This window comes from Martes martes, assembly GCF_963455335.1.
Source record: "Martes martes genome assembly, chromosome: 4".
In the NCBI taxonomy this organism is placed as follows: domain Eukaryota; kingdom Metazoa; phylum Chordata; class Mammalia; order Carnivora; family Mustelidae; genus Martes; species Martes martes.
The window spans coordinates 5,309,295-5,322,544 of record NC_137891.1 but is presented as its reverse complement, the minus strand read 5'-3'; positions in this window follow the sequence as shown (position 1 = coordinate 5,322,544).

Genomic DNA, 13,250 nt, shown 5'->3' with positions numbered 1-13,250 from the left:
GAATGTCTCTGTGGGTGCATAATGTCAGTTGTCAGTATGTCTGTTGTTGGCCCTCATGATCTCTAGCTAACTGGGATCTGCCACTATATGGCATCATCAGAGAGGATCGGGTGATTAGCACACCTTGTATCCCTGGCCTGGGAAAATATCCACATTCCAAATTTCTAGCATGGAATCTACTGAATGAAGATCACTTGAGCACTATCATGAAGTACAAAAATCTAAGTTGAACTATCATAGTCAGGGATTGCCTGTAATTAAAGTCAAGGATCTCACCCCAAAAAGACATTCATTAGCTAATATTCTTTTGAGGAAAAAAGCATTTGCAGTGGAACAAAAAAGTAGGTCCTAAAAAGACATTTGGGATCTGTATTTAATACATACAAGCTCTTAATTATAAGAAAGAAGAAATTGCTTTGGGCTTTAAAAAGCATCACTCTTAGAGAGTCGGATAGAATGGGTTGTGCCTGAAATTGGTAGTATAAATTTCCAGAGCAGGAAGTAAATTTTGAGCAGGTGCTTCTGTTTCTTTCTTCAACTTTGAAAAATCATTCTCAAATGCAAAATATTCATTCTTGCCCATTTATATACCAAAATAAACTTGGTTGAGTTGAGAATGTAATTTCCATGAGGAGCAGCAACTTAGTGACCTTGTTTCACACTCTCCCCACAAAGAACATTACTCAGATCCATAGCGGAAATTACATAAATATTTGCTAGCTAATTAACAAAGTACACTGAGTAATAAAGTTGACATTTTTGCTTCATGCTAGAGGATTTAAAGACAGAAGACTGGGATTTTAATTATAATTTTGACATTTGTGAGCTCACTTCTTTGACCATTGTATCAGTTAACTTCAGCACCATGGTAGACAAGAAGTACAACATCTGCTGTGTGCAAGGCAGGGCTGGGGGCTGTGCCTGGAGCAACAGACAGGGGATTTTACCATGTACATAAACATTTTGAATACAAATGTGAATATTAACGTTAAAAATAAGTTTCCTCTTCAAACCTCACAAGAACCCAAGAAAATTTCTTAGAAAAGTGATTCCTGAAATGGATGTGACAGATTAGCTAGGAGTTAGATGAGAAATGGGAGGGAGGAGTTAGATAGACATGTAGACAGACAGACAGATAGGTAGATGAACTATACAAGAATCAAATATATAAGAAGACATTTATGTCAATAAAAGTTCCTTGATTTATCCATATCACTGATAGCTATATATATTCTTCTATATAAATGTATGTGAAGAGAGAAAAGTATGGGACTGTGAAAGAAATATTTTATTTGCATTTCATTGTTTAAATATTTGATGGAAAAAACTAAAATCATGAACTAACTCAATAAGGACAATCATATCATTGATCCAATTTGAAGAATTTTAAAATGGTAATTGTGCCATCTCTTCACTTTTAACTCATCTTGAAGACTTTGTAAGAGACTGATCCTCCTCATTTACATAACAATAAAACTTAAAAGTTAGAATGGTTTTATCTTCAAAGCCTTTTATAAATGACTATAAATATTGTTTAAGCATTAATTTAATCTGGGCAAGTACTCACTAGAGAACACCCATTACTCTTGATTTATGTCAATTTTATTAACTCCAGTTACAAGAACACACATAGAACGAGCTTCAGAGCCATCTTCCCTAACCCCTGTAAACTGTACGTACAACTGCCATTTATCTATTGGTGTAAACTTGGTAGTCTCTCTCTTCTGGAAGTCTTAATTTAATGAGCTGTGTGAGATCACAGGCGATGAGAAAGTGTTCCACGCGAGACAGTCCATCAGCTCTCCAGGCTCCCTGAAACAGCTGTGTGTGTAGAAATGTAAAGTTTTCCATCGAGAGAACTGAACCATTTTTGGATGGCGACCACACATACCACCAAAGAGAAATATTCATAAAACGTGCCAGTCAGACCTGGCAAGGATTTTTTTTTTTTCCACCACACTCTCATTTTCTTCTGCTTCCCTCTTCCTACCAAAAAGTCACAAGTTAAAGGCTGGAGCAATTACTCTTAACAGAGGTCCCTCCCTGCCTAGATCTCCCCCTCAGACCTTTTCCCAGGTAGACTGCCCCTGAGGTAACACTCAGTGCTCATTCCATCACGTGCCCTTCTTCATGCCCATCTCCCAGTGACCCCATCCCCCCAACCACCCACCCCACCTCCAGCAACCCTCAATTTGTTTCCTAGAGTTCAGCATCTCTCATAGTTTGCTTCCCTCCCAATTTTCATCTTATTTTATTTTTCTTCCTTTCCCCTGCGCTCATCTGTTTTGTTTCTTAAATTCCACATGAGTAAAAATCATATGGCATTTGTCTTTCTCTGAATGACTTATTACGCCTAGCATAATACCCTCTCGTTCCATCCATGTGGTGGGAAGTGGCAATATTTCGTTCTTGTTGATGACTGTATTACTTACAAGAGAATTTACCCAACACCAGCACGAAGCGGGCCTTCAGTCAATGTTAACTATTAATGACTATTATTAAAATTACAGTGTTTAGTTTCCTGAACTCTATCATCAATTTCCTCCTCACAGCCTGGAGAGATTGCTAAACAGGACTCTGTCAGAGCGAATCCTATGTTGTCTGTGATTCAGCACTGTCCAGACATCCTTACATGATCCCCAGTCATTGACTGTTCCCACAGGGACGACTTCAAACTCTGCAATCTGGTTACAACTTGACCACCAGCCTAGAATGTTTCCTTTATTTTCCCCTGACAACCTTGCCACAGCTTTCCCAGGCAAAAATAGCATCCACCAGAAAGGAACATCTTCTGGCTCTCAACCCACCAGTGTACACACCTGCAGACATTTCTTCCATCCCTCCGCCTCCTCAGCTGTCTAGAATGGATTCTCTAGGCTGTTCCTTACACACAACCAAAGAATGTTTCAGGGGGAAAAAATCTGAGATCTTAGTGCTCAAAACTCATAGTTGTCCATTTCCTTTCAAATAAATGTATCACTCATCATGTCAGTAACATGGTAAAACGCATAAGCACTGAGAGTTGGGTTTTCGTTTTGTAAAGCAAGTACCTGTCTTAAGCTTGGATTGTCAAGGCCCCCACTTCAAAGATGGCGCCCACCGCGTAGACAGCGTCTCCAATAAACCCATTGCCAACCACTGGACAAATAGCCAGTCCTCCTCTCCCTGCCCAGGGTCCTTTGTTTTAGGGACCATAGTTCACTTAGATAAATGACCATTTGGACTGCTTGCACTTTTCTCTTCTGACACTTTAGATCCCAGCTCTCATATTTTAAATTCGCCAATAGAGAGTGAGCCCCACAAAACCCTAGACCTCCCGCCATGTACCTCAATAAATGCAGAACTTCAGACCCTCTTGCATTTTTTTCTCTCTCTAACCTCACTGTGTTGCTCCAGATGTGCTATGAAATTTCCAGGACTTGTAACAAGCCTTTTCTGTCTGTCTTTCTTCCTTTCTTTTCTTTTCTTTTTTTAAAGTTTCCTGATGGTTATTGCTCAAGACATCTTGTAATCACAATCAAAACCAAAAGGGTTGGTCCAGCCACAATGTTGGTTATCAGTAGGCTGAGACCAGCGCACAGTATATTAAAACAAGCTATATTTTGCTTAATAGACACAAGCCTGGTTAATCCCACTGGCTGAGTCTGAATGACTTTGAAAGGACAGAGAAAAGAAAGAGAAAAAATACATGAGTGTGTTTTGGTGGATATTTGGAGAATTGGGGGAAATTCAGCTTGCTTACTGTATCTCTTACTAACCAAGGGTGAAGGAACTTTAAAAATGAGCTTTGAAGTTTGATTGGCTCACTTTGTCACATCTGCTTGTATTATATGTTGCTGGCAGGGATAATTTTGCTCCCATTCTCTGCTTAATCCTTATCAGAAGTCTATTATTTATCTTCTACTTAATCTCACTTGTGCAGGCTCTGAGAAATCAAACTTCTAGAAAATAGGCAAGCCTGGTCTGAATCCATGTAGAACAAACCCAGGGTACACTTTCTTAAACACTATCTTGTTAGTTAATGTTGGGAAATTTTAATTGTGAAAAAAGTCTTAGATGGAAGGCATTGTTTATTTATTTTTCTTCTAGTTGACAGAACCTTTTTACGCCCAGGTAAGAACACAGGTGCTATTGCAAGGATATAGGGACATCTTGTGGAAACCTAGGGAAGGAGACGCTTCAAAGACTTAGGAAGGTTTTGAACCAGGGGTTAAATTGTCATCAGGAGGCACTCTGCTCCTCCAAGCCTCTGGCTTCCTGCTTCCACCACTCTGTCCATTTCTCCCTGTGGCAGCAGGGTCCATACATTTACTCTAGCATCCCACACCCTGGTGACTCAATCGAACACCCACCTAGGTACTCCTGGGAAGGGACTCTGCAGCTATAATCAAGGGCAGGGGCCAGGAGATTGCCCTGGGTCATCTGGTGAGCCCAATCTCATTACATCCAACCTCAAAAGCAGAGAGTTCAGGGGGCTGGTGTAAAAGAGATACATCAGTAGGAGAAAGCAGAGGAGAGTTGAGGCAGCAGGGAGGTGAGATTTTCAGTGATGAAGACTTGAATCGCCACCGTTGCTGCCTCTTAGGATGGAGGAAGAAGGCGGTGAGCCAGGGCCGGTGGGTGACTTTGAGAAGCTGGGACCTCTGCTTTCTGCTGACCGGCAGCAAGTAAATAGGGATGTCAGTCCTAGATTCCCATGGACCTGAATTCTGCCAACGACCTGAATGAGCTTGAAGCTTCCCCAGAGCTTCCAGAAAGGAATCTTGCTCTTCCAACACCTTGATTTTACCCTAGTGAGACTGGCGTCCGGCTTCGGACTGAACCGTGGAGTAATAACGCTATGCTCTGTTAAACCGCTAAATACATTGTAGTTTGTTACAGCAGCAGCAGCAGCAGCAGCGCATAACTATACTTATGTTCTCGCAATTTTGCATCTCTCCTCTCATATATATGTGTGCATGTATATATATATATTTTTTTTTTCTCTCTGCATATGAGTTTCCTTTTTCTTTGGCATGTATTCCGTCTTGACAACCCCAATTTTGCCTGCAACATTGAATTACAGGAGTCCTTTCATCTAGTCTGGAGCCTATGATTAATTAAACCTGTTTCAATATCCCAATTCTGAATTTCGAAGGACAAAATCAAATTTTTCCAGCCCAATCACTGAATTGCATCTCCCTCGTTCAGGTCACTAATATCCATCCAGCAAAATGGGGAAGAGTGGTGGAGAATGTTGACAGCTCATTCCAGGACGTGGAGGGACGTGTTTATCTAAGGGCACTCCTAGAAAAAGGATGTGGTGCCAGGGAGAGAAAGAGTTGCATTTCTAGTAGAGATATTTAGGACATATAAATGGCATGGAACAGATTAAAAGTAGCCATGTGGAACAGACGAAGGTGCTGAGAGAAGGGGTCTGGAAAGGTTTAGAATTGTCATATTTTTCTCAATCACCCTTAGATATGTTTGTACCAATTTCCTAAATCCCGGAAGGACTAACACCAGACCCTCAATAATTTGGATATAAAGATTAATTATGACATGAGCCTTTCTGTGTGTGCGTATATATGTGTGTTTTTGTGTGTGTGTACACGTGCGTGCATACGTGTGTGTGTGAGCTTGTGCAAAATACATACATATAACTATGTGTTTATACTTCATTCTGTCGTTCATCAAATTTTCCCATTTCTTCCACCATGTAGCCTCAGCAAAATAAAATGGCAAGTGGAATAATTAAAAGCACAAATAGCTGAGATTAAGCTCTGCAGAGATTAATTTTGGCACAGGTTTTATTTAATGTTATAGAGCAGTGACCTGGGGAAAATAAAAGTGCATCCACTAGAGAAACTTTATTGACAAAATAGCAATAGAAATACAACAGAATTCAAAATGCAAAAGTGGATCAAGGAAAATTGTGTGCTTAAGCATTCTGTGCAATTCCGCTAAACACTGGCTTCATAAATCCCAGTGTCTAGCTCTTTTATTTAAAGCTGCACTTACCAGTCTGGTTAGTTGGCTGAGCGATGCATGGGTGAGCATGACTTGCACTAGCTACACAAAAATGGAGCAGACACTTGCAAGTCCATTTAAAAAACAAACAAACAAACAAAACAAAACAAAACAAAAAAACCTCTTTGCTACCTAGTAAAACACCCCCAAAGTTTGGACACCCACGTTCCTTGCGTTTTTTTTCAGGCATTCTTAGCCACATCCCCCTTAACAAGGCGCACTGTTTTTTGAACAGTCCCATGTAAAACTTAGAATTTTACGTAACTCTCAGCAGTGCATCTACTATCAGATAGAAACCTCTATTTAACCGGAAGATAAATAAGGGGGTACCTGGGTGGCTCAGTGGGTTAAAGCCTCTGCCTTTGGCTTGGGTCATGATCTCAGGGTCCTGGGATCGAGCCCCGCATCGGGCTTTCTGCTCAGCAGGGAGCCTGTTTCCTACTCTCTCTCTGCCTGCCTCTCTGCCTACTTGTGATCTCTGTCTCTATCAAATAAATAAATAAAACTTTAAAAAAAGAAGATAAATAAGACAAATCTTATTTGTCAAAGTAGCTATGTGTATTTATTCAATGAACACAATAAATATTTGCTTAGTATTAACTAGACATCAGTGATATCTAATATCTGTATTTTTTTTAACAGAGGTGATTAATTGGGTTTATCTGTGTTATGTGCAACAAGTAATGTTCTCTGCTCCTCATGGCCAGACAGTCTCTGTCATATTTGCTCCATGACCACAAGCCAGAAGGTTTACTGTCTTACTTTTGAGTTGTATTAGTCTTTCTTCTGGAGGCGTGCATAAGCTCTGGATGTCGACATTGACTTGCCTCTTCACAAAGCATCTTGACAACATCAAATAATTTTAACGAAAATATATAGCCTTGCCTTACTGAAATGCTTATTAACATAACAGTTTGGTACCATGTGTCAGCTGTAAACTAGCAAAAATGAAAATACATATTGGTAATGAGCAAAGGTTGACAGGGCTGCTCTCCGGTGCTGGTGGTAGAAGTGAAAAATATTGAATCCTTCTAGATGCAATTTCACGATGTACATCCACAGGCTCAAAATGAATTGAGATACATCTGTATTAAGGAGTCGTTCTGAAAGAAATAGTCTAATATGATTTTGGGGTCTCTTAAGGTCCTGAACACTGTTCCCCAGTTATCTCTCTGTATTTCTATATGAAGATCGTTATGGCAGTATTATTAGTCATTCTGAAAATACTGAAGATACTTAAATTCTCCTACATTAGGAATCAATTTCATAAATCAGAGCAGGCCCAAAGTTTTGGCGTTAGGTACCTATTTACATAGTGTGTCAAAGAATGTTGAATGCCACATAAAAATATGCTTAAGTGAAAATGTGAGTTAAGCAGCTTTATAGAAAATACAATTCCAGTCATGTAAATCACCACTAATCCAATAAATGTTCATGTTTTGAGAACCTGCTTTACGTGCCAGCCATTACTTTAGGAATCAGAGATAGAGTCAAAGAACACAGCCCTTTGTGAAGAGCCCTGCCCTAAAGGAGCTTAAAATCCAGTTGTACAATCAATCACACACGACTGAAAGGCTCAGGTATGTGTAGATGCAACAAAAACACATCTGCAGGGAACATACTAGAATGCTAGAGTGGCTTCTCTGAATGCTGGGACTATTGTTGAAATCTAGTGGCCACTATTATATTTTCAATTTGCCAAATTCCTACCATAAGCATGTCTTATTTTTACTATGTTTTATTTTTTTTCAGGTTAAATCCAGCCAGCAGAGCACCTGGAATAATAATTTGTGACTGTTTCATCCCGGAGATTTCAGTGGGCATCAGTGTGATGGACAACCAGATTCATTGTACTGTGGGTCCCACACCCTATGTGGCCTTTGTATGACAAAATACAGTGTGAAGAGGAACACAAACCCTTGTAATGTGCCTCCTATCAGTAGAGCTGTTGTCGTTCTTGATTTTAAATGAGTTGCAAAACAACTCTTGCAAATGAGTGTTGCTCTCCCCACTGCAGGAAAAGGGGGCCCCCGAGAGTGAAGTCACTTCCAACCTCACACAATACGTGGAACCAGATTTTCCTGCACCAAAATCTATTGTCTTTCAACCATGATGCATTTTCCTTCCTTCCTTCCTTCCTTCCTTCCTTCCTTCCTTCCTTCTGAACCTCACTGTGTGTTAGGCACTGTTCTAACTAGTCACCCGAAGGTCTCAATCATCCTAGGGTCCCATTACTCTCACTCTGCAGATTTCTAGGAGCAAACCAACCCCTTTGTGTCAGTGATAGAACAGATAAGAAATCAAAATGTCCAACTACAGGAATAAGAAAAATCATACATTCCCCCAACCTGAAAACACTACAAGAGACTAGAAACAAGTTTACTTTAGAAAAAGAAATAAGGTAACACTTGGGTGGGTTTGGGGATACATGTGGGGCAGAGGCAAGACAGAGTTTTCAGAACTAGATCTGCCTATTACTATGGTGAGTCCCAAGAGCAGTGCCGAAGCTGGGCACACGGTATACGCTCTCTGAGCAGCAGTGTTCTTGCATTGAAAATATCTCCCCATAGGCTTGTGGGAAGACCAATGACGTCAAGTGCCCAGCTTCATGCTCAACACACTCTTGATAAATGCGGGTCCACGTTCCCAATGCATCCCTCCCCACCTGCGTAGACACCACCTGTCAGCCGCTCACCACAGCCCTGCATGAAGGTGCTCTCACCTGTGGGTGGGAGACAGACCTACAGACAAGTGTTTACAAAGCAGTACCATTGTTCCTGACTCGTTCTTCAAACGATATGCAGAACTTGCCCTGAGCCAGGCACTGTTCTGGGTGCTAGAGTTCCGGTGCTGAACACAATGGTCACGGTGAGCAGTGCCGATGAATCAATGGTTGGAGGCGTCCTGCCGCGGCAGTGACAACGGAGATGCGATGGACAGGGAAGTCTCAGGGAGGCAACATGTACAGAAACAAGAGGTGGGGAAGTTTAGGGAGGCACTTGCTGCCCTTTTCCTGGCCCGAGGACGTCCAGGGGCTTGCTGCCTCCTGGTGGGGGCGGGTTTCATACAGTATTTAGAGGCAGGGGACCACTGGAAGCCTCAGAAGGCCTCCCACGGTGGCCACGATGAAGCTGGAGTCAACGATTCCATGGGAACCCGACCTCTGCCCCTGAAGTTTGGTCTTCGCCTGTGGAGCCAGTGGGTGACTTCTCCACTCAGGTTTACCTTGCTCTGCGTTGCTCTGAGGGCAAGAACCTGGACCATGGAAGGAATCCGAAGAAAGTCTGTTTTGCCACAAAGCAAGAGCATGTCAGCGACATTCAAACAGAATCAGTGACCCCAGATTTTTATCCTGAACTTATTCCAGCTGACAAAGAATGGACAGCTGTCAGCGACAGGCCATGGACGCCTGCACGGGACAGAGATGGGACCTCTGCATTCCTCTTTCGACACTTGAAAAACCAAGATAAAAAGAATACCCGCCTTATAGTGCCATTGCAGAGGTAACTTGGGGTAGCACATGAGTTCCCAGAGCAGTGACTAGTGAGTAAAAACAGAAAGCACTGAACTTACACTGTTAACAGTAAGAATAGTGTTAGTGGCCAGAACTTTACATCAGTAAGATCAGCATCAATTATCGACACTATCAACCTTTCAGAAAGCTCTAGATTAAGGTTATTATTACCCTTCCGAATTGCTTTTTTATTCTCTTTCCTCACCTTCTTCTTCCTAATAAATATCAAACCACTGTCTTTTATAGGAGTGTCACCCCTCGGGGCTCTTTGTATAATAAAACGTTAGACCAGGGAGTGATCAGCTGTTAAGAGTCTTATTAGGATCTAGGATGACTGTTGAGAAGGCTGTGGGCCTAAGCGATACAACAAGAAGTCACTAGCCGCTGTGTCTTTTTATAGTTGAATTAATTACAATGAAGTGAAATTTTAAACTCACTTCTTTGGCCGTCCTAGCCACGTGTGGTCAGCAGCTACCAGAGTGGTTAGTGCAGACGTGGAATCCTGACATCACTGAAGAAATTTCCATCGGACAGCAGTGTTCTGGAAGCGCATGGACAGGCACACCCATGACAACAATGGACAGTCAAATGGGCACGTGCTCTCTGTGACACCACCTCCCTCTCCTGACCTCTGCTTACTTCACTACCTCAAAAACTCCATGCGTCCTCTTAGACAGGGCTCTCTCCCGTGACGGAAAGCTCTTGAAGGGCACCTGCTACTCTCAGCCCATGCCTACATATGCACACGATCGACATCCACGCCCCCTGCTCCCCCAAACCCATTCATACTCACATCTTCATCTGTCAGTCCTTCTCTTTTGTTTCAAACCTCAGCTCAACCCTCCTTTCTCAGAGAGCAACCCCCACCTCTAACATCCCGGACGTGGCCACTTCTCCCTGTCACGTCTCCACACCCTAATATCACCTTATTATCAGCACTTTGTAATCCATGAGATTTTACATTCCTTTATGAGATCACTAAAAGCTAGCACTTCTAACACAACAAAAAATTCCATGAAAGCAAAGATTATGCCTGGCTTGCTCACAATCTCTCCTCTACACCCGACACAGTGCCTGGCATAGGGTGGGGTAGCCATAACTATCTGGTGAGTGAATGAACAAAAACAGAAATCCCTCTGGCTAGTGGTCAGGACAGGGCTCCAGGACAAAACGTCCACCTTCTCTAGACTGTAGCAGGCCTGGCTGCTAAGATTTTAATCAAGAAGACACAGTCCTTGTTGGGCAGGGGGACACGAATCTTTTCAGGTACCGAAATATGCTTGGGACCTGATCCATAGCAGAGAGAAAAGATCCACGGGTTTTTCTTTCCAAAGGCTGGGTCATTAATCCAAGGACCACATGCTCTCACGTCGCCTCCACACCACCTCCTAAGCATATCGGAGCAGTGTTGTTGTCATAGACAGACTGAATGCAGAGTGAGCCCCGTGTCTAATGCTTCCTGCTCCTGGAAATTGCAATTCACTCTTCTTTACATGTCCTCTGGTCTCTTATTTAATGAACAACCACTACTTTCTAAATGCTGTGTTCCACCTTGTGAATGTTGACATCATGAATGTACAAGGTTTGGTGAACCATTTTTCATGGACCAGACACTGTGCTAAATGCTTTGTTTTCATTTAATCCTAAAAGGCAATCTATGAGAGACCTAGTATTGTTATCCCATTTTTAAGATGAGAACACAGCATGACAAAGAGGCTTAATAACCTGTCTTATCATTTCTACAACTACTGAATCTCCCAGGGCCCATTTTCCCACTGAAAAATGTGGGCACAGGTGGTAGTCCCTTCCCAGCAATGGTGTGAGGATGGCATCAGAGAATGAATGGAGGCAGTTGGAAGCCATTCAAGGTTTGCTATTACTTCTCTTTGAATTAATCCGTTGGTTATTTGTATCCTGCACCAGACCTACCATCTGACTGTCCACGGACTGCTCCAACCAAAAATCATGACCTTTCAGAGGTGAAAGAGCTCTGGGATCTAGAAAAAAAAGTTATTTTGCTGCATCCCAGGGATAAACATCAAGAAGGTGCAGCTTGGGGGAGGGGGTGATCAAGGTGGCATATGCCACTCCAGGCACACGTGGAGCCATATTTAATCTGCACAGAGTCCCCCTGGGAGAGGTGAACAACCATCTATGACAAATAAAGAAAATGGCTCAGAAAGATTAAGTTTCCAAAAGTCATACAGGTAATGAATGAAAGAAACTCCAACACTTTATTAAGCAGCATCACACACAGTTATCTGACTTCTAATCTTGGAGATTTAAGATTTGCACTTAGTGTAAATTGGCTTCAATTATTTACTAATTTTTTAAATCACTTGATTTTGACATGGGAAAAAATATTTCCAATATTTTACCCCAGTCTATTTTTGGAGGAAGCAGATAATACTTTTTTTTTTCCCAAAACAAACAAGCAAATAAATACCAGATGTTTAAAAAATGTGTCTTTCAAAATATTTTTAAAAAGTAGGAATCAACCTTCTAATTTTGTCTTACAACAATTAAAGTTCAAGGTTATGTGTTTTAAGGATCACTTAGCAGCCTTTTTTTTTTTTTTTTTTTTTTTTTTTTTTAAGTCCCAAACTAAGGTGCTCTAACAGGTAAGTTGCTCACTTCTGCCTGAGCATTCCTGGGGATAGTAGGAGTCTCTCAGTCTGTGTTACATATGTGAGACCACCTAGAAAAAAAAAAGAAAAAGAAAAAGAAGGAAAGGAGGAGGGAGGATGGAAGGAAAGTAGAAGAAAGGAGGGAGAGAGGAAGGGAGAGAGGCAGGGAGAGTGGGAAGCCATGGGAGGGAGGGAGGAAGGAAGACAGGAAAAGGAAGGAGGGAAAGAAAAGAAAACCACAGCAGATGGTCACCACCATTGTTTAATATTAAACTAACCAATAACTGAAAGCACATCACATAAGCCCTGCAGTATGATACATGTTTATATTCTAAAGTAATACAAAATATACTGTCAGTAGACCTTAATCATGTTACCACCATGATCCTACCATTTCATGGGTCTTCTTTTTAAGATATTATTTATTTATTTGAGAGAGAAAGAGAGAAAGAGAGAGAATAAAAGAGAGTGTGTGTGAGAGGGAGGAGAGAGTTCAAAGGGAGAAGCAGACTCCCCACTGAGCAGGGAGCCCAATGTGGGACTTGATCCCAGGACTCCAGGATCATGACCTGAGCCAAAGGCAGCTGCTTAACCAACTGAGCCACCCAGGAACCCCTATTTCACGGGTCTTAATGGTCAAAATTCTCCCACCAAGGGGCAAGCCAACAAAGGTTCAGACAACCCAACCCGGTCAGCTCTCGAGACTTGTCTCAGGGACTTGTTCTCTCTCTCATGAGGACTTCAAAACAGACAATAGAGAGAAAGGCTTGTTTCAAGGCTAAGAAGCCCTTAGTGGGTGCTGAACATGCCCTAGGCATTCTATATACAGGCACAAAGCTCTTGGCAGCAGAGGTTACTGCTTTCTCATGGACCACTTGGAGAGAAGGGAAAAACTTCTAACTCAAACCAGGTAGCTAACAAAGGAAGTGGATCTCAGATACTCCACTGTCTCCATGTCTGGACCATCAGTGGACATCTTAGATTCTCATAAGTCTGACTGAGGGAAACCATATCTTGCCATCAAGTCCAAATGTTAGTCATATGGAGCAGTTCCTAAAACAACCAACCAGCATCAGCACCTGGCAAACCACCACCCGAGC